The sequence below is a fragment of the Bos grunniens genome, chromosome 4 (genome assembly GCF_055505025.1).
Source record: "Bos grunniens cultivar Pamir isolate PY7600 chromosome 4, Bosgru_T2T1.0, whole genome shotgun sequence".
In the NCBI taxonomy this organism is placed as follows: Eukaryota; Metazoa; Chordata; class Mammalia; order Artiodactyla; family Bovidae; genus Bos; species Bos grunniens.
In genome coordinates, this window is record NC_141168.1 from 59,246,331 (window position 1) to 59,267,328 (window position 20,998).

Consider the following 20,998-nt stretch of genomic DNA (forward strand, 5'->3'; position numbering starts at 1 on the left):
CACAAAGTTGGGATTCCTATCTCAGCTCTGAATGCAAAGGCCTTGTTTTTAAAGTTCTTTAGGGGGGTAGGCTCATACTTAAGAATAAAAAATAACTTGTCAAGCAGAGATATAAAGTGCTGTGCGAATCAGAGGAAAAGGGTATGTTTTCACTTGGCGGCAAATCTGAGTAGTCTTCCTGGGAAAGTTTTCTGAGCTGGGGCTTTAATGGGCAAGACTGGTGTGGGTGGTACAGGCAGGCAGAAGACAGTATTCTGGGCAGGGGCTACTGAGGACAAGGGTGTGGAGGAGGGAAGGGCTCTGTCCAGGTCACTCTGGCAAGTTTGTGAAGGGTTGTGGGGAGAAGACTAAACAGAACCCAAGGCCAGAGTTAAAAGGCAGCAGGCCTGGGAGCTGGTAGGCTGCTCTGCAGGCCTTGTGCAAAGCAGAGGAAGAGGCTGCAGCACAGAGCCTGGCAAGAAACGCGCTGGGCATCACACTGGTCCCTGAGCAAGGGATGAGGCTGGAGTGGAGCAGCGGTGGGCATGGAGGGGCCAGGACAGTGGTCCCCCTCACCCCCGAGGAGCAGGCCCCTGGAACATTTATAGGTCTAGTTAGAGGCCCAGCAAGGTGGAGGGGGAACAGCTCTGGGAGGTACTGAGAGCTCAGCTGTAGTGAATATTACAGGCCCAGACTCCTGTTAAACCCACGTGGAACTTATTGTGATTCTGCCCAAGTTACTCGACCTTCTTCTGTAAGCCTGTTTCCATAGCTGAAAAATGGAAATGTTCCTCCCTTCTTGTAATAAGAAATGAACTTTTGGGTGTGTGTGGCAATCCCCTTCCTCATCACCAGCAGTTTCTGTGGTGGCCAAGCCCTTCTGGGAGGTTCAAGTGTTTGGGGAGTTCTCAGACTGCTGCTCTGTGCCCAGACACAGCCCCTAGCCAAGCACGACAAGGCTCCTTTGTGTGAACACCACCATAAAGACCGACACGAGATCAGATGCCAGGGTCTGACCGAGAGTGGGGGGTGTGGGGAGGCCTGACCACCACTGAGAAGCAGGCCACTGCCTAAAAGTGGAGCCAGGGTGACCCTGCATTGGCGAGGAGTCTGCTGAGCATAAAACAGATCACTCGTGGGGATGGGGAGATGACCCTCACTTTCAGGGTCAGACCACACGACGCATGTTTCTCTTGGCACGTTGGATTCTGAGGTGCTTAATGGTGTCTGCTTAGAAGCCGAGCTCCCGTCAGTAGTCAGTGGTGGGAGATGGGCTGTCCTAAGCTGCTATCTCTATCGTGATGAATTGTTTAATTAAATGATTCTTGTTGTGGGTGGGGAGTACTGGGGACTCAGGTTTTGCTGTGATAAGAAATGCAGTTGGCCTGGAACGTGTCAAGCAGATAAGGAGGCCTGTGGAAAACAAGTGGCCACGACAAAGGCCGGGGGCATGGAGGAGGGGAGGAGGGAATAAGGCCACAGGCCCAGGCCCGGTAGCACTTTCTGTGGTCTCCAGCCCTCCGGAAACTGCTCGGGAGGCCGAGTAGCCAAGGTTGACCTGGAGTTGCCTCAGCAGCACAGAGACCAAGGAAAGCAGGGGGCAGAGGGCCGGGGTGGCCAGGCCCCCAGACACTTGCAGCCTGGAGCAGGGAGGACAAGCTTCGAGCTTCAAAGGCAGAGGTAAGGTGTGGTCTGGGGCACCCTGGTGTACCATTCCTCTCTTCATCTCAGGGGTGGGGGCTGGAGGGGCGACATTCTCTTTTTTTCTCAGATCTGGGTTTTCAGGGGGCCAGGTTGGGGCTGGTAACACGGGAAATGCAGGCCAATGAGATCAGTGACATCCACAGGCTGAAGAGCACCCGGAAAAGAGGGCGCTGCCTCACCCGCCCAGGGCCTGGTCCTCGTGCACAGGTGGTTCCGGGGGCTTGGGCGGGAGGGAGACAGGAGAGAGACAGGCCCCAGAAGAGGTTTCCCACGTGCTGGCGTTTTCCTGCATCTGGGGGGTCAAACCGCACAGGTGCCTTTGGTTCTGGGGCACCTGCTCGTGTGTGCTGAGCAACTGAGGTCCCGTCTGTAGTCTGTGGTGGAAGACGGGCGCTCCTAAGTGCCCTGCTGCCTCCCTCATGACGAGTTATTTAATTCAGTGATTAAATAATAATTCAGTGATTTGTTGCTGGTGGGGAGCATTAAGGACTCAGGTTTTACTGTGGTGGTGAATGAGGACGATTGGCTGGCCCTGTGTGATTGCATCAGAACTGGCTGCTTCGGGCTGAACCCAAGTCTGCAAGCTGGAGGAGGGTGTCAGGCCTCCAGGCCCACTCTGCATCCTGGGATAGTGTCTTCACTCTGAGTTCAGAGATGTCCTGAGGGGCATTTTTATTTATTAATTTGGATTTCTATTCAAAAATTTTATATTTATAATTGATTTACAGTGTTGTGTCAATTTCAGGTGTATAACAAAGTGATTCAATACATATATCTGTTCTTTGCAAAGTCTTCTTCCATTTATTACAGAATAATGAGTAGCGTTCCCTGTGCTGTACTAGGTCCGTGTTGATTTACTTATTTTATATATGTAGTGTGTACGTCAATCCCAAACTCCTAATTTAGCCCTTCACCCCCCCAATACTTTTCCCCTTGGTAACCATAAGTTTGTTTTCAAAGTCTGTGAGTCTGTTTCTGCTTCGTAAACAAGGTCATTTGCATGATGGTTTTAGATTTCACATCCAAGTGATGTCGTGTGACGTTTGTCCTCTCCGACACTTCATCCAGTATGGTAGTCTCTGGGTCCATCCATGCTGCTGCAAGCGCCGTTCTTTCTTTCTAATGGTTGAGTAATATTCCACTGTATATATGTCTTTTTATCCATTCTTCTGCCAATGTACGTTTTAGTTGCTTCCATGTCCTAGCTGTTTTATACAGCGCTGCAATGAACATCAGGGTGCATGTATCATTTTGAACCATGTTTTTCTCCAGAAACATCGCCAGGAGTGGGACTGCTGGAGCATGTGGTAGATCTATTCTTTAGCTTTTCAAGGAACCTCCATACTGTTCTCTATAGTGGCTGGACCAATTAACGTTTCCACCAACAGTGTATTCGGGTTCCACATCCTCTCCAGCATTTACTGTTTATAGCCTTTTTTAAACCTTATTTTATATATAGCAGATTAACTATGTTGTGATAGTTTCAGTAAAGGACTCAGCCGTACATGTATCCATTCTCCCCCAAGCTCCTCTCCCATCCAGGCTGCCACATAACATTGAGCAGAGTTCCATGTGCTGTATCGTAGGTCCTTGCTTGTTTATAGACTTTTTGATGAGGGTCATTCTGACTGGTGTAAGGTGATATCTCATTGTAGTTTTGTATTTCTCTAATAATTAGCAATGTTGAGTATCTTTTCATGTGCCTTTGGCCATCTGTGTTCTTTGGAGGATTGGGTTATTTGTTTTTGATATTGAGCTTCATGAACTCTTTGTAAATTTTGGAGATTAACCCCTTGTCAGTTGCAAATATTTTCTCCCATTCTATGGGTTGTCTTTTTGTTTTATGGTTTTTCTTTGCTGTACAAAAGCTTTTGAGTTTAAGTAGGTCCCATTTGTTTATTTTTGTTTTTACTTTCATTACTCTAGGAGATGGATTAAAAATTATATTCCTGCAATTTATGCCTAAGAATGTTCTGCCTATGGTTTCCTCTAGGAATTTTATAGTATCAGGTTGTACATTTAGGTCTTTAATCACATTGAAACCGTAAAGTGGCATTTTAAAAGAGGCTACTGAGATGGCTTTACCTCTCAGCCAAGGGGGCACCCTCACTGCTCTATGCTTCAAGGAATCCTGTGAATTTTCTAGGCTGTAGAAATGCCCCCATTCACTGACTTTAAAAGCCCAAGGACAGGGAGTCAGGAAGTGCCAGGATGAGGCCCCACTGGCGGGCCACCTGCGGCCAGCGTTTCCCGACCCTCAGGTTCCATCCTGCTCCAGTGTTACCTCTGACTGAGATTTCAGACAAGGAGTGTTGCTTTCCTGGGCAGTGGGGATCCCGCATCAGTGCATTGAAGGGTCTCCCTAGGAGCTCCCTGGCCTGCAGCGCTGACCCCAAGCGTCCATGCTAGAATGCTGATTAGGTCCCGCTGTGGTCTGGGTGGGTCAGTGAAGGTGCCCGGAGACACACATTGAGAGACTTGAGGGGAATTCGTTTAAACAGAGTACGGAGAGGTATGGCTGAACCCACTATAAACACTACCCAAGACAGAGATGAGGTGACTGAAACATGAAGACATGCACAAGTGTATAAGAATTTTAGTGTGGCTTTCACTGCCTAGGTAAGGGATTCCTTCAGCAGGGGCAATAACTACCTGTGAAGCAGATCAACAAGATGCTCAACACATGAAGGGTCAAAGGTGACAAATGGCAGGAGAGCCATTGTGACAGTGGCTGTTTTATTAAGAGTCTGAGTTCTTGGCTTGCTGTCCCAGTACAACTGGCAGAGAGGATCTTTCATTACTTCAGTTACCAAACACAGGACCAGTTTTCAAAGATTTGTGTTGGGTAAATCCTTACTGTTAATATTCAGAAACGTGAACGTTAAGTCGCTCAGTCATATCCGACTCTTTGCGACACCATGGACTGTATCCTACCAGGCTCCTCTGTCCATGGGATTTTCCAGGCAATAGTACTGGAGTGGATTGCCATTTCCTTCTCCAAGGGATCTTCCCAACCCAGGAATCGAACCCGGGTCTCCCACATTGTAGACAGACGCTTTACCGTCTGAGCCACCGAGGAAGTCCAATATTCAGAAAACTGGTAAGCAACTGGCGCTCTAGGAATTTTTTTTTAACTTTTCTTCTGAATTTTTCTGAACATATTCTTCATCGTTTCTTTATCCAAGTCTTAAATTACCAGAGAAATTTTTAGAAGTCCTAATATTTTCATATGTAGCTCACAGAGGGGTTTATGGGCCTGCTTGCTGGCAAGCAGCAGTCAGACTGAGTGGTTTTGGTGCTGAGGTCAGCAGGGTGCAATGCATACCTGGGAGGATCAGATGCATCCACCTTCATAGGCAACTTCTGGCCTCAGTTCTCATCTGCAGCATACAGTTCTCAAAGCCTGAAATTATCCCTGACAAATCTTGTCACACATCAACCCCGAGACACCTCCAGTGTTTCCCAAAGGCCCTTAGGAATCCCAATTTATAGACCTGTTTACTTGGGGAGTGCAGTGAGAGATGGTTAGAACTTGCTGTGGTTCCCAGTATTTTAAAATAACCCAGATTACAAGGTCTGACAGCTGCATTGTCACTGGGTATCTTGGGTTTGTGACATAAGACCTAAAGACCCACAGAGCTATTATATTAATATATCAAAACAAGATGAGAAATCACCAGTTCCTAGGCTCACCTGTGTGAAATCCAGAAACAAGGGGGACCCCAGGTTGTGGGTCGCTGTTAGCTGCTGAGCTGAGAAATCTCTTTGGCCAAGGCATCTGGTATCTTTTCTCTCTCATTTCTCTAAAAGCAAAATACTGGTTTTCCTGAGAAGTGTCTTAGGTAATTATGTTAGGAAGCTGTGGTAAGATAAAATACCATCTGAATCTCAAATGGCTCACATTTCAAACAGACATTAAAATGTTATTAAAGATATCTGTCAAGACTGTAAATAGTATATACTTTAGCATAGAATAGACTCTGTATATTTATATACAGAGTGTGTGTGTGTGTGTGTGTATATATATATGTATATATATATTGCTTTTCAGTGCATCATCTCAGGGAATTTTATGACAAACTGGCCAGTGAGAAATTTAAATTGAAGGGAGGAAACAGATTTTGGAAGACCTGCAGGACACGTCAGTAACTCCTTCTCCAGAGCTATTTAAGGTGATATGTACATCTTTCCTGGAAAAGAAAACAGCACAGGACCTCTTTCCTGTGCTATGCTGTGCTAAGTCACTTCAGTTGTGTTAGACTCTGCGCAACCCTATGAGTTGTAGCCTATCAGGCCCCTCTGTCCATGGGATTCTCCTTTCAAGAACAATGGAGTGGGTCGCCATTCCCTTCTCCAGGGGATCTTTCAGGCTCCAGACCCAGGGATCAAACCTGTGTATCTTATGTCTCCTACATTGGCGGAGGGGCCGGGGGTGGGGCTCTTTACCACTAGTGCCACCTGGGGAGCCCAGAGGGCCTCTGTATGTGTGTGTTAGTAGCTCAGTCATGTCTGACTCTTTGCAACCCCGTGGACTGTAGCTCACCAGGCTCTTCTGTCCATGTAATTTCTCAGGCAAGAATACTGGAGTGAGTTGCCACTCCCTTCTCCAGGGGATCTTCCCAACCCAGGGATCAAACCCTGGTCTCCCACATTGCAGACTCTTTACCATCTGAGCCACCAGGGAAGCCCTAGAGGGCCTGACATAAAATACTGAAAAGAAAAAGAGCTAAAAGAGAGTGGGAACAAAGAGTTTGTGTTCCCTCTAGTGGACAGTTGTGGAGTGGCACCCAGAAATTCACTCAAGACCTCTTTGCTGTTGTTCTGTCACTCCGTCCTGTCCAACTCTTTGCCACCCCGTGGACTGCAGCGTGCCAGGCTCATCTCTCCTTCACCATCTGCTGGAGTTTACTCAGATTCATGCCCACTGAGTCAGTGATGCTATCTATCTTGTCCTCTGCTTCCCCCTTCTATTGCCTTCAGTCTTTCCTAGTATTAGGGTCGTTTCCAAAGAATCGGCTATTTGCATCAGGTGGGCAAAGTATTGGAGCTTCAGCATCAGTCCTTTCAATGAATATTCCGGGTTGATTTCCTTCAGGATTGACTGGTTTGATCTCCTTGCTGTTCAAGAGACTCTCAAGAATCTTCTTCAGCAGCACCACAGTTCAAAAGCATCGATTCTTTGGTGCTGTGTTCTATATGGTCCAACTCTCACATTCCTACATGATCTTTATGGTCCAACTCTCACATCTGAACATGACTACTGGAAAAACAATAGCTTTGACTATATGGACTTTGTTGGTAAACTGATATCTCTGCTTTTGAATACACTGTCTAGGTTTGTCATAGCTTTCCTTCCAAGGAGGAAGCATTTTTTAATTTTGTTGCTGTCTGAAGTGACTTTCCAGAACCCAGAAAAGTAAAATCTGTCACCACTTCCACTTTTCCCCCTTCTATTTGCCATGAAGTGATGGGAACGGATGTCATGATCTTTGTTTTTTGAATGTTGAGTTTTAAGCCAGCTTTTTCACTCTCCTCTTTCACTTTCATCAAGAGGCTCTTTAGTTTCTCTGTGCTTTCTGCCATAAGGGTGGTGTCATCTGCATGTCTGAGGTTGTTGATATTTCTCTAAGCAATCTTGATTGCAGCTTGTAATTCATCCAGCCCAGCATTTCCCATGATGTACTCTACATATAAGTTAAATAAGCAGGGTGACAATATAAAACCTTGTCATATTCCTTTCCCAGTTTGGAACCAATCAGTTGTTCAATGTCCAGTTTCAACTGTTGCTTCTTGACCTGCATACAGCTTTCTCAGGAGACAGGTAAGGTGATCCAGTACTCCCATCTATTTAAGAATTTTCCACAGTTTGTTGTGATCCACACAGTCACAGGCTTTAATGTGGTCAAAGAAGCAGAAGTAGATGTTTTCTGGAATTCCCTTTCTTTCTCCATGATCCAACAAATGTTGGCAATTTAATCTCTGGCTCCTCTGCCTTTTCTAAACCCAACTTGTACATCTGGAAGTTCTTGGTTCACATACTGCTGAAACCTAGCTTGAAGGATTTTGAGCATAACCTTGCTAGCTTGTGAAATGAGTGCAATTAATGTGGTAATTTGAACATTCTTTGGCATCACCCTTCTTTGGGATTGAAATGAAAACTGACCTTTTCCAGTCCTGTGGCCACTGCTGAATTTTCCAAATTTGCTGACATGTTGAGTGCAACACTTTAACAGCATCATCTTTTAGTATTTAACACCAAAACCATTTTGTATTGGGTTACAGCCGATTACCAATGTTGTAGTTTCAGGTGAACAGGAAAGGGACTCAGCCATACCCATACATATACACATATCCATTCATCCCCAAACCCCCCTCTAATACAGGCTGGCACATAACATTGAGCAGAATTCCATATGTTATACAATAGGTCTTTGTTGGTTATCCAAATTAAATATAGCAGTGTGTACATGACCTTCCCAAAGTCCCTAACTGCCCCTTCCCCCTGGCAACTATAAATTTGTTTTTTAAGTCTGTGAGTCTCTATTTTGTAAGTAAGTTCATTTGTATCATTTCTTTTTAGATTCCACATATAAGGGATGTCATATGATATTTCTCCTATGTCTGACCTTCTTCATTCAGTATGACACTCTTGGTCCGTCCATGTGGCTGCACATGGCATTATTTCATCCTTTTTAATGGCTGAGTAATATTCCATTGTATATAGGTACCCTGTCTTCTTTATTTGTTGCTCTGTCAATGGACATTTAGGTTGCTTCTAGGTCTCGGCTATTGTAAACAGTGCTGCAATGAACATTGGGGTGCATGTATCTTTTCAGGCCATGTTTTTCTCTGGATATATGCTCAGGAGTGGGATTGCAGGGTCACATGGTAGCTCCATTTTTAGTTTTTTAAGGAACCTCCATACTGTTCTCCATAGTGACTGAACCAATTTACATTCCCACCAAGAGTGCAGGCGGGTTCCATTCTTTCCACACCCTCTCCAACATTTGTTGTTTGTGAATTTTTTGATGATAGATATTCTGAACTGTGTGAGATGATAGTCTCATTGTAATTTTGATTTGTATTTCTGTAATAACTAATGATATTGAACATCTTTTCCTGTGTCTATTGGCCATCTGTATGTACATTTTAGAGAAAAGTCTATTCAGGTGTTCTGCCTACTTTTTGAGTTTGTTTTTGTTGCTACTAAGCATCATAAACTGTTTGTAAATTTGGGAGTTCAGTTCAGTTGCTCAGTCATGTCCGACTCTTTGCGACCCCATGAATTGCAGCATGCCAGGCCTCCCTGTCCATCACCAACTCCCGGAGTTCACTCAAACTCACATCCATCATGTCGGTGATGCCATCCAGCCATCTCATCCTCTGTCGTCCCCTTCTCCTCCTGCCCCCAATCCCTCCCAGCATCAGAGTCTTCTCCAATGAGTCAACTCTCCACATGAGGTGGCCAAAGTATTGGAGTTTCAGCTTTAGCATCATTCCTTCCAAAGAATACCCAGGACTGATCTCCTTCAGAATAGACTGGTTGGATCTCCTTGCAGTCCAAGGGACTCTCAAGAGTCTTCTCCAACACCACAGTTCAAAACCATCAATTTTTCGGCATTCAGTTTTCTTCACAGTCCAACTCTCACATCCATACATGACCACTGGAAAAACCATAGCCTTGACTAGATGGACCTTAGTTGGCAAAGTAATGTCTCTGCTTTTGAATATGCTATCTAGGTTGGTCATAACTTTCCTTCCGGGGAGTAAGCGTCTTTTAATTTCATGGCTGCAGTTGCCATCTGCAGTGATTTTGGAGCCCCCCAAAATAAAGTCTGACACTGTTTCCACTGTTTCCCTGTCTATTTCCCATGAAGTGATGGGACCAGATGCCATGATTTTCATTTTCTGAATGTTGAACTTTAAGCCAACTTTTTCAATCTCCTCTTTCAGTTTCATCAAGAGGCTTTTTAGTTCCTCTTCACTTTCTGCTGTAAGGGTGGTGTTATCTGCATATCTGAGGTTATTGATATTTCTCCCAGCAATCTTGATTCCAGTTTGTGTTTCTTCCAGCCCAGTGTTTCTCATGATGTACTCTGCATATAAGTTAAATAAGCAGGGTGACAATATACAGCCTTGATGTACTCCTTTTCCTATTTGGAACCAGTCTGTTGTTCCATGTCCAATTCTAACTGTTGCTTCCTGACCTGCATATAAGTTTCTCAAGAGGCAGATCAGGTGGTCTGGTCTTCCCATCTCTTTCAGAATTTTCCACAGTTTATTGTGATCCACACAGTCAAAGGCTTTGGCATAGTCAATAAAGCAGAAATAGATGTTTTTCTGGAACTCTCTTGCTTTTTCCATGATCCAGCGGATGTTGGAAATTTGATCTCTGATTCCTCTGCCTTTTCTAAAACCAACTTGAACATCTGGAAGTTCATGGTTTGCATATTGCTGAAGCCTGGCTTAGAGAATTTTGAGCATTACTTTACTAGCGTGTTAAGTGAAGTGAAGTCACTCAGTCATGTCCAATTCTTTGCAACCCCATGGACTGTAGCCTACCATGCTCCTCTGTCCGTGGGTGTAGGTTTCCATTTCCTCTGTCCGTGGGAGTGGGTTGCCATTTCCTTCTCTAGGAGATCTTCCCAACTCAGGGATTGAACCTGGGTCTCCCACATTGCAGGCAGACACTTTACCATCTGAGCCACCAGGAAAACTCTAGCTTGTGAGATGAGTGCAATTGTGTGGTAGTTTGAGCATTCTTTAGCATTGTCTTTCCTTGGGATTGGAATGAAAACTGACCTTTTCCAGTCCTGTGGCCACTGCTGAGTTTTCCAAATTTGCTGGCATATTGAGTGCAGCACTTTCACAGCATCATCTTTCAGGATTTGAAATAGCTCAACTGGAATTCCATCACCTCCACTAGCTTTGTTCATAGTGATGCTTTCTAAGGCCCACTTGACTTCACATTCCAGGATGTCTGGCTCTAGGTGAGTGATCACACCATCGTGATTATCTTGGTCATGAAGATCTTTTTGGTACACTTCTTCTGTGTATTCTTGCCACCTCTTCTTAATATCTTCTGCTTCTGTTAGGTCCATACAATTTCTGTCCTTTATCGAGCCCATCTTTGCATGAAATATTCCCTTGGTATCTCTAATTTTCTTGAAGAGATCTCTAGTCTTTCCCATTCTGTTGTTTTCCTCTATTTCTTTGCACTGATCACTGAGGAAGGCTTTCTTATCTCTTCTTGCTGTTCTTTGAAACTCTCCATTCAGATGCTTATATTTTTCCTTTTCTCCTTTGCTTTTTGCTTCTCTTCTTTTCACAGCTATTTGTAAGGCCTCCTCAGACAGCCATTTTGCTTTTTTGCATTTCTTTTCCATGGGGATGGTCTTGATCCCTGTCTCCTGAACAATGTCACAAACCTCATTCCATAGTTCATCAGGCACTCTATCAAATCTAGTCCCTTAAATCTATTCCTCACTTCCACTGTATAATCATAAGGGATTTGATTTAGGTCATACCTGAATGGTCTAGTGGTTTTCCCTACTTTCTTCAATTTAAGACTGAATTTGGCAATAAGGAGTTCATGATCTGAGCCACAGTCAGCTCCCAGTCTTGTTTTTGCTGACTGTATGGAGCTTCTCCATCTTTGGCTGCAAAGAATATAATCAATCTGATTTCGGTGTTGACCATCTGGTGATATCCATGTGTAGCATCTTCTCTTGTGTTGTTGGAAGAGGGTGTTTGCTATGACCAGTGTGTTCTCTTGGCAAAACTCTATTCACCTTTGACCTGCTTCATTCTGTATTCCAAGGCCAAATTTGCCTGTTACCCCAGGTGTTTCTTGACTTCCTACTTTTGCATTCCAGTCCCCTAAAATGAAATGGGGAGAGGGCAATGGCAACCCACTCCAGTACTCTTGCCTGAAAAATCCCATGGACGGAGGACCCTGGTGGGCTGCAGTCCATGGGGTCTCTGAGAGTTGGACACGACTTAGCAGCAGCAGCAGCATAATGAAAAGGACATCTTTTTTGGGTGTTAGCTCTAAAAGGTCTTGTAGGTCCTTTTTTTTTTTTTGTGAATTTTATTCATCTTATTTTTTTTAATTTTATTTTATTTTTAAACTTTACATAATTGTATTAGTTTTGCCAAATATCAAAATGAATCCACCACAGGTATACATGTGTTCCCCATCCTGAACCCTCCTCCCTCCTCCCTCCCCATACCATCCCTCTGGGTCGTCCCAGTGCACTAGCCCCAAGCATCCAGTATCGTGCATCGAACCTGGACTGGCATCTCATTTCATACATGATATTTTACATGTTTCAGTGCCACAGTCTGCTCCCGGTCTCGTTTTTGCTGACTGTATAGAGCTTCTCCATCTTTGGCTGCAAAGAATAGAATCAATCTGATTTCGGTGTTGACCATCTGGTGATGTCCATGTGTACAGTCTTCTCTTGTGTTGTTGGAAGAGGGTGTTTGCTATGACCAGTGCATTCTCTTGGCAAAACTCTATTAGCCTTTGCCCTGCTTCAGTCCATACTCCAAGCCCAATTTTGCCTGTTACCCCAGATGTTTCTTGACTTCCTACTTTTGCATTCCAGTCCCCTATAATGAAAAGGACATCTTTTTTGGGTGTTAGTTCTAAAAGGTCTTGTAGGTCTTCATAGAACCGTTCAACTTCAGCTTCTTCAGCGTTACTGGTTGGGGCACAGACTTGGATTACTGTGATATTGAATGGTTTGCCTTAGAAACGAACAGAGATCATTCTGTCATTTTTGAGATTGCATCCAAGTACTGCATTTTGGACTCTCTTGTTGACCAGGATGGCTACTCCATTTCTTCTAAGGGATTCCTGCCCACAGTAGTAGATATAATGGCCATCTGAGTTAAATTCACCCATTCCAGTCCATTTTAGTTCGCTGATTCCTAGAATGTTGACATTCACTCTTGCCATCTCCTGTTTGACCACTTCCAATTTGCCTTGATTCATGAAACTAACATTCCAGGTTCCTATGCAGTATTGCTCTTTACAGCATCAGACCTTGCTTCTATCACCAGTCACACCCACAACTGGGTATTGTTTTTGCTTTGGCTCCATCCCTTCATTCTTTCTGGAGTTATTTCTCCACTGATCTCCAGTAGCATATTGGGCACCTACTGACCTGGGGAGTTCCTTTTTCAGTATCCTATCATTTTGACTTTTCATACTGTTCATCGGGTTCTCAAGGCAAGACTACTGAAGTGGTTTGCCATTCCCTTCTCCAGTGGACCACATTCTGTCAGATCTCTCCACCATGACCTGCCTGTCTTGGGTAGCCCCACAGGGCATGGCTTAGTTTCATTGAGTTAGACCAGGCTGTGGTCCGTATGATTAGATTGACTAGTAAATTTGGGAGAGTAATCCCTTATTGGTCAGATAACTTGCAAATATTTTCTCCCGATCTGTGGGCTGTCTTTCCATTTTGTTTATTGTTTCCTTTGCTCTGCAAAAGCTTTTGAGTTTCAGTAGGTCCCATTTGTTTATGTTTGCTTTTATTTCCATTATTCTTGGAGATGGATCAAAAAAGATGTTGCTGTGATTTATGTCAGACAGTATTCTGCCTATGTTTTCCTCTAGGAGTTTTATCGTGTCCAGTCTCACATTTAGATCTTTAATCCATTTTGAGGTTATTTTTGTTTATGGAGTTAAAGAATGATATGATTTCATTTTTTTTTTTTTTACATATGGCTGTCCAGTTTTCCCCGCACCATTTGTTGAAGAAACTCTTTCCTGCATCGTGAAATCTTGTCTCTTTTGTCATAGATTAATTGACCATAGGTGCATGGGCTTATTTCTGGGTTTTCTATCCTGTTCCATGAATCTATATTTCTATTTTGTACCAATACCATACTGTTTTGATGACTATAGCTTTGTAGTATAGTCTGAAGTCAAGGAGCCTGATTCCTCCAGCTCCATTTTTCTTTTTCAAGACTGCTTTGGCTATTCAGGGTCTTTTTTGTCTCCATACAAATTTTGAGATATTTTGTTCTCATTCTGTGAAAAATGCCATTGGTAGTTTGATAGGGATTATATAGAATCTGTAGATTGCCTTGGGCAGTATACTCATTTTGACAATATTGATTCTTCCAATCCACAAACATGGTATATTTTTCCATCTGTTTATGTCTTTGATTTCTTTCATCAGCATCTTATATTTTTTGGTGTACAGGTCTTTTGTCTCCTTAGGTAGGTTTATTCCTGGGTATAGTATTCTTTTTGATGCAATGGAACTGCTTCTAGAACTTCTCTTTCTGATCTTTCATTGTTATTGTATATATATCCAACAGACTTCTGTGTATTGATTTTGTAACTTGCAATTTTACCAAATTCATTGGTGAGTTCTGGTAGGATTCTGGCATCATCTTTAGGATATTCTATGTATGGTACCATATCATCTCCAGACAGTGACAGTTTAGCCTCTTCTTTTCTGATTTGAATTCCCTTTACTTCTTTTTCTTCTCTGATTGCTGTAGGTAGGACTTCCAAATCTATGTTGAATAAAAGTGGTGAGAATGGACATCCTTTTCCTGTTCCTGATATTAGAGGGAATGCTTTCAGCTTTTCACCATTGAGTAGGATGCCAGCTGTAGGTTTGTCATGCTGCTGCTAAGTTGCTTCAGTTGTGTCCGACTCTGTGCAACCCCATAGACAGCAGCCCATTAGGCTCCTCTGTCCCTGGGATTCTCCAGGCAAGAATACTGGAGTGGGTTGCCATTTCCTTCTCCAATGCATGAAAGTAAAAAGTAAAAGTGAAGTCGCTCAGTCGTGTCCGACTCTTAGTGACCCCACGGACTTCAGCCTACCAGCCTCCTCTGTCCATGGATTTTCCAGGCAAGAGTACCGGAGTGGGGTGCCATTGCCTTCTCCGAGGTTTGTCATAAATGGCCTCTAATATGTTGAGATATGTACCCTCTATGCTCACTTTCTGGAGAGTTCTTATCATAAATGGGTTCTGAATTTTGATAAATGTTTTTTCTGCATCCATTGAGGTGATCATATGGTTTTCGTTCTTCAATTTGTTGATATGGTATATCACATTGATTTTCAGATGACGAAAAATCTTTGCATCCCTGGGACGAATCCCACTTGATCATTGAGTATGATCTTTTAAATGTATTGTTGGGGGTTACTAGTATTTTGTTGAGGAATTTTGCATCTGTGTTTATCAGTGATATTGGACTGTAGTTTTCTTTTTTTGTGGTATCTGTCTGATTTTGGTATCATGATGATAGTGGCCTCATAAAATGAGTTGGGAAATTTTCTTTGTGATTTTTTAGAACAGTTTCAGAAGGATAGGTGTTAAACGCTTTTCTAAAATTTTTTTAAGTTCACCTGTGAAGCTTTCAGGTCCTGGACTTCTGTTGGGTTTTTAATCACAGTTTCAATTTCAGTGCTTGTGATTGGTCTGTTCATTTTTTATATTTTTTTTCTGGTTCTAGAGAGACTTGTACCTTTCTAAGAATTTGTCCATTTCTTCCAGGTTGTCCATTTTATTGGCATACAGTTGTTCATAGTAATCTCTTATGATCCTTGGTATTTCTGTGGAGTCAGTTGTAACTCTTTACATTTCTAATTTTACTGGTTTGAGTCCTCTCCTTTATTTCTTTGAGTCTGGCTAAAGGCTTATCAGTTTTATCTTTTCAAAGAACTAGCTTTTAGTTTCACTGATCTTTGTTATTGTTTTGTCTCTCATTTATTTCTTCTCTGATCTTTATGATTTCCTTCCTTCTACTAACTTTAAAAGGTTTTGTTTGTTTTTTTATCTAGCTGTTTTAGGTGTAAGGTTAGATTATTTGAGATTTTTCTTGTTTCTTGAGGTAAGATTGTATTGCTATAAACGTCCCTCTTAGGACAGCTTTTGCTGTACGCCTTAAGTTTTGGACCGTTATGTTTTCATCCTCATTTGTCTTTAGGTATTTTTTTATTTCCTCTTTGATTGTTTTCAGTGATCCAATGGTTGTTTAGTAGCATCTTGCTTAGCTGCCACATGTTTGTGTTTCTTAGAGTTTTTTTCTTCTAGTTTATTTCCAATCTCATAGCATTGTTATCAGAAAAGATGCTTGATAACACAACGTCTTTTAGGATTTTAAATAGCTCAGCTGGAATTCTATCATGTCTACTAGCTTTGTTCATAGTAATGCTTCCTAAGGTCCAGTTGACTTCACACTCCAGGATGTCTGGTTCTAGGTGAATGACCACACCATTTGGGGTATCCAGATCATCAAGACCTTTCTTGTACAGTTCTTTTGTGTATTCTTGCCACCTCTTCCTAATCTCTTCTGCCTGTGTTATGTCTTTACCATTTCTGTTCTTTATTGTGCCCATCCTTGCATGAAATGTTTCTTTGATATCTCCAGTTTTCTTGAAGAGATCTCTAGTTTTTCCCATTCTATTGTTTTCCTCTATTTCTTTGCACTGTTTATTATAGAAGCCTTCTTATCTCTCTCTTTTATTCTCTGGAACTCTGCATTCAGTTAAGTGTATCTTTCCCTTTCTCCCTTGCTTTTTACTTCTCTTCTTTCTTCAGCTATTTGTAAAGCCTTCTCAGACAACCAGTTTGCCTTCTTGCATTTATTTTCCTTTGGAATGGTTTTGGTCACTGCCTCTGTACAGTGTTACAAACCTCCAGCCATAGTTCATAATCATAGTTTACTAGATCTAATCCCTTGAATCTATTTGTCACCTCCACTGCATAATCATAAGGGATTTTATTTAGATCATACCTGAATGGCCTAGTGGTTTTCCCTACTTCCTCACTTTAAGTCTGAATTATGCAATAAGGAGTTCATGATCCGAGCCCCACTCAGCTCCCAATCTTGTTTTTACTGGTTGTATATAGCTTCTCCATCTTCAGCTGCAAAGAATATAGTATTTTGGTACTGACCTTCTGGTGATGTCCATGTGTAGACTTGTTTCTTGTGTTATTGCAAGAGGGTGTTTGCTACAACCAGTGTGTTCTCTGGACAAAACTCTATTAGCCTTTGCCCTGCTTCATTTTGTACTCCAAGGCCAAACTTACCCGTTACTCCAAGTATTTCTTGACTTCCTATTTTTGCATTCCAATCCATGATGAAAAGGACAACTTTTTTTTTTTGGTGTTAGGTCTAGAAAGTCTTATGCTGCTGCTAAGTCGCTTCAGTCGTGTCCGACTCTGTGCGACCCCATAGACGGCAGCCCACCAGGCTCCCCCGTCCCTGGGATTCTCCAGGCAAGAATTGTGGAGTGGGTTGCCATTTCCTCCTCCAATGCATGAAAGTGAAAAGTGAAAGTGAAGTCACTCAGTCGTGTCTGACTCCTAGCGACCCCATGGACTGCAGCCCACCAGGCTCCTCCGTCCATGGGATTTTCTAGGCAAGAGTACTGGAATGGGGTACCATTGCCTTCTCTGTAGAAAGTCTTATAGGTCTTCACAAAACCATTCAACTTCAGCTTCTTCAGCATCAGTGGTTGGGGTATAGATGTGGATTACTGCAATATTGAATGATTTGCCTTGGAAAGGAAGAGAGATCTGTCGTTTTTGAGATTACACCCAAGTACTGCATTTCAGACTCTCTTGTTGATTGTGAGGGCTACTCCATTTCTTCTAAGGGATTAGTGCCCATAGCAGTAGATTTAATGGTCATTTGAATTAAATTCTCACTTGTTCCTGTCCGATTTGCGTTGATTCCTAAAATGTCGATATTCACTCTTGCCACCTATTTGACCACTTCCAATTTACCTTGATTCATGGACCTAATATTCCAGGTTCCTATGCAATATTGTTCTTTACAGCATTGGACATTACTTTCACCACCGGTCCCATCCACAACTGGGCGTCATTCCTGCTTTGGCTCAGCCTCTTCATTCCTTCTGGAGCTATTTGTCTGCTCTTCTCCAGTAGCATATTGGACACCTCCCGACCTGGCAGGTTCGTCTTTTGGTGTCATATCTTTTTGCCTTTCATACTGTTCATGGGATTCTCAAGGTGTACTACATTTCAGATGTGCTGCATAGCAATTTGACATTTGCATACATTATGAAATGGTCACCTCAGTAAGTTTAGTACATCTGTCCCCAAAGTTATTACAGTATTACCATTTTCCTTATGCTGAATATTATATCCCCATGGCTTATTTATAACTGGAGGTTTGTAGCTCTTAATCCCCTCACTTATTTCACCGTCCCCCTCAATGTCCTCTCGTCTGGCACCACCCATTTCTTCTCTATATGAGTCTGTTTTCATTCTATTTTATTTGTTTTTGAGATTCTACATGTTGGTGAAATCATACAGTATATCTGTCTTTGTCTGTCTGACTTATTTCACTTAACATAATACTCTCTAGTTCCATCCATGTTGTTGTAAGTGGTAAGATTTCTTTTTTCAAGGCTGAGTAACATTCCATTCTGGGGCTTCCCTGGTGGCTCAGTGGTAATGAATCCACCTATCAGTGCAGGAGCCACAGGTTCAATCCCTGGGTTGGGAAGATCCCCTGGAGAAGGAAATGGCAACCACTCCAGTATTCTTGCCTGGGAAGTCCCATGGACAGCAGAACCTGGCAGGCTACAGTCCATGGGTCGCGTAAGAGTTGGACAGGACTTAGGGACTAAACAACAACATTCCATTGCATATGTTTACATTTCTTCATTCATTTATCAGTGGACACGCACATTGCTTCCATATCTTGGCTATTTTAAGTAACACTGCAATGAACATTGAGTACATGTATCTTTTCAAATTAGTATTTTCGTTTTCTTTGGGTAAATACCCAAAACTGATATTGCTGGATCATATGGCAGTTCTATTTTTAATTTTTTTGAGAACTCCATACTGTTTTCCAGTGGACTCTTCAATTTTCAGTCCCACCGACAGTACACGAGGGTTCCTTTTTCTGTACATCTTTTGTACAGCTTGTTCTTTGTTGTCTTTTTCATAATAGCCATTCTGACCGGTGTGAGGTGTTATCTTATTGTGGTTTTGATTTGCATTTCCCTGATTAGTGATGTTGAACATTTTTTCATGTGTCTGTGGCCATCAGTATGTTGTCTTTGGGGGAAAAAAAAGTCTATTCCTCTATCCAGCTTTTTAATTGGGTTGTCTTTTTGTGTTGAGTTGTATGATTTCTCTGTATATTTTGGATATTAACTTATCAGATATATTGTTTGCAAATATCTTCTCCCAATTAGTAAGTTGCCTTTTTGTTTTATTGATAGTTTGCTGTGCAAAAGCTTTTTAGTTTGATGTAGTCTCATTTATTTTTGCTTTTGTTTCTATTGATGGAGACAGATCCAAAAAAATTATTGGTAAGACAGTTGTCAAAGAGCCTACTGCCTATGTTTTCTACAAGTAGTTTTATGGTTTCAGGTCTTACATATAATTCTTTAATCTATTTTGAGTGTTTTTAAGATAGTGTGAGTAGTCCAGTTTCATTCTTTTGCATGCAGATGTCCAGTTTTCCCAACACCATTTATTGAAGAGGCTTTTCCCCATTGTATATTCTTGCTTCCTTTGTCACAGATCAGTTGGTCATGTAACCTCGTGTTTGTTTCTGAGCTCCACTGATCTGTGTTTTTTCTGCCAGAACCATGCTATTACGATAGCTATCATAACCATGCTGTCACTATACCTTTGTAGTATAACTGGAAATCAGGGAGCGTGATGTTTCTAGTTTTGCTCTTCTTTCTCAAGATGGTTTTATTATTTGGGGTCTTCGTGTTTCCATACAAATTTTAGAATTACTTGATCTAGTTCTGTGAAAAATGTCATTGGTGTTCTGATAAGGATTACACTGAACCTGTTAATTGACTTGGGTAGTATAATCACTTTAACAATAGTAATTCTTCTAACCCATTTGTCATCTTCAGTTTCTTTCATCAGTGTCTTATACTTTTCCAATTGTTTTCTAAGTCTTTTACCTCCTTAGATTTATTTCTAGAAGTTGTGTTCTTTGTGATGCAATTATAAATGGGATTGTTTCCTTAATTTTGCTTTCTGATCTTTTGTGGTTAGTGTATAGAAATGCAAGGGACTTGTTAATTTTTTTGTCCTGCAACCTTACCAAATTCATTGATCAACTTAAGTAGTTTTCTGGTAACATCCTTAGGATTTTTTTATGTATAGTATGTCATCTGCAAACAGTGACAGTTTCCCTTCCTTTCCAACTTGGATTCCTTTTATTTATTTTTTTCTTTTCTGATTGCTGTGGCTAGGACTTCCAAAATTGTTGGGGGGAAAAAAAAACCATGAGAGTGGACATCCTTGTTTCTGATCTTAGAGGAAATGCTTTCAGCTTTTCACCATTGAGTATGATGTTAACTGTGGGTTTGTCATATATGGCCTTTATCATGTTGAGGTAGATTCCCTCTATGCCCCTTCTCTGGAGAGATTTTGTCATAAATGGGTGTTGAATTTTGTCAAAAAGCATTTTCTGCCTCTATTGAGATGATCATATGGTTTTTATTCAATGTGGTATATCACACTGATTGATACAGATATTGAAAAATCCTTGCACTCCTGAGATAAATCCCAGGTGATCATGTTGTATGATCCTTTCAATGTATTGTTGGATTCAATCTCTTAGTATTTTGTCAAGGATTTTTGCATCTATGTTCATCAGTGATATTGGTTTTTTTTTTCTCTCGTATCTTTTCCTGGTTTTGGTAGCAGCATGATGGTGGCTCCGGAATGAGTTTGGGAGTATTCTTTCATCTGCAGTTTTTTGGAACAGTTTCAGAAGGATAGGTGTTAACACTTCTCTAAATGTTTGATAGAATTCACCTGTGAGGCCATCTGGTCCTGGACATTTGTTTGTTGAAAATTTTTAAATCACAGTTTCAATTTCATTACTTGGAATGATCTGTTCGTATATTCTATTTCTAGTTCAGTGTTAAAATATTTTACTTTTCTAAGAATTTGTCCATTTCTTCTAGTTGTTCATTTTATTGCCATAGTGTCTTATGATCCTTTATACTTCTATAGTGTCCAGTGTAACTTCTTTTTCATTTCATATTTGATTGATTTGAGCCCTCTCTTTTTGCTTGATTAGTCTGATTAAAAGTTTATCAATTTTTCAGAAAGTCAGCTCTATGTTTCATTCATCTTTTCTGTTTTCTTCATCTCTATTTATTTCTGCTCTGATATTTATGATTTCTTTCCTTCTAACTTTGGGGTTTTTTTCTTCTTTCTCTAGTTGCTTTAGGCGTAAGTTTCTGTTGTTTTAGATTTTTGTTTCATGAGTTAAGACTGTATTGCTATAAACTTACTTCTTAAAAGTGCTTTTGCTGCATCCC

General features: G+C 41.8%; 1 protein-coding gene across 1 annotated transcript in view; it reads left to right on the plus strand.

Annotated features, from left to right (window-relative positions):
* The window catches only part of ANLN (anillin, actin binding protein), a 175,184-nt gene that overhangs the window by 137 nt on the left and 154,049 nt on the right, over window positions 1–20,998 (plus strand). The window lies entirely within an intron of this gene.